The sequence below is a fragment of the Lucilia cuprina genome, chromosome 4, assembly GCF_022045245.1.
Source record: "Lucilia cuprina isolate Lc7/37 chromosome 4, ASM2204524v1, whole genome shotgun sequence".
Lineage (NCBI taxonomy): Eukaryota > Metazoa > Arthropoda > Insecta > Diptera > Calliphoridae > Lucilia > Lucilia cuprina.
This window is the reverse complement of record NC_060952.1, coordinates 93,063,895-93,065,801: the sequence shown is the minus strand read 5'-3', so window position 1 is coordinate 93,065,801 and position 1,907 is coordinate 93,063,895.

Genomic DNA, 1,907 nt, shown 5'->3' with positions numbered 1-1,907 from the left:
CAATTCAATTCAATTCAATTCAATTCAATTCAATTCAATTCAATTCAATTCAATTCAATTCAATTCAATTCAATTCAATTCAATTCAATTCAATTCAATTCAATTCAACTTAATTTAATTTAATTTAATTTAATTTAATTTAATTTAATTTAATTTAATTTAATTTAATTCAATTCAATTTAATTCAATTCAATTCAATTCAATTCAATTCAATTCAATTCAATTCAATTCAATTCAATTCAATTCAATTCAATTCAATTCAATTCAATTCAATTCAATTCAATTCAATTCAATTCAATTCAATTCAATTCAATTCAATTCAATTCAATTCAATTCAATTCAATTCAATTCAATTCAATTCAATTCAATTCAATTCAATTCAATTCAATTCAATTCAATTCAATTCAATTCAATTCAATTCAATTCAATTCAATTCAATTCAATTCAATTCAATTCAATTCAAACTGACGGAAACTTTTCTTATTTGTAGGGTCCTCCAAATCCTTTAAAAACGTCTACTATTTGACTATTTGAGGCGTCTATTTATGTGTAAATACATGTTCGTATGTGTGTTTGTGTGTGAATTAATGTTGCGGCGAGTATGTGTATGTAATTGTAAGTTCCCTTATATTCGAAAACAAAGTCTTTATGGAAAACCTATTTATTTTGATTTTTATTATTGTTTGAAGTACTTTTTGATATAAATTTCTGTACACTACCATTACATTACATTTTTTTTTTTTGTTTTCTTACAACTTCAGTACTTTTCATATTACACCATAAAGTCTGAGCGTAAGTGTGTATATTTTTTATGGTTTTTATATTATATAGTTGTGTTCACTTTTTATTTTGGTAAGATTTTGATTTGTAAAGTGAAAAGGTAATAAAATGTAATGACACATATAAATCACGATATTTTCTCAAAACATTTCTGTTTCTCTACGTCTAAGAGGTTAATTTTTATAACCTCAGTTTTTCAACAAACCCACTACTGAGTGATGACTACACACACTCACTCACACACACATATTCGATTCCACTTAATAGGGACAGAAAACATATAAATAATTCTACTTAAATCACATTACCCTGCCGTTTTGCAAGGAGTAATTGAATATTTTAGCTTTCAAATAACACTTTAGTATCTCCTGGTAAACAACAAAGAAGTCAGTTGTTATTTTAGTAAACTTTAGAAAATGAGCAAAAATTACCTTTCGATTTTAAGTGTGATAATTACATTTATACATGATCTTTATCCCATGACCTGCTGGGTCCCGTAATACTGTTACAACAGCCCATAAATGTTTATAAAATATCTCAATTTTATAGCAAAAAAAGGAACAAAGAAAAAATAAATAGACTTAAATACATTTTATCGGTTTCATTCATTAATAAATAAATATATGTAGCAATTTGACTTTTGTTGACTGTAGTTGTTTTTATTTTATTGGTGGTCAATACATTTTTAAACCATCAGACCTTTTTGTTATATTTTCTTTTATTTTTGGTAAATACGTCTTAAAAATCTATTATGCGCAAAATTTTGCTGTAAGAGAATCTTTTGAAAATTTTGTTTTGCTTAATGAATTCCAAGGAAATATTTGTTTATAAAATTTTATTAAAAAAGTAAAGAAATTTTATTATAATTTGAAAAAAATTGGAAAATAATTGTGAATAGGTAGTAAAAATTTAAAAGATGGCTTAATATAGACTAGACTACAGACTATACAATAGACTAGACTATAGACTAGACAATAGACTTGACTATATACTAGACAATAGATTAGACTATAGACTATAATATAGACTAGACTATAGACTAGACTATAGACTAGACTATAGACTACACTATAGACTAGACTATAGACTAGACTATAGACTAGACTATAGACTAGACTATAGACTAG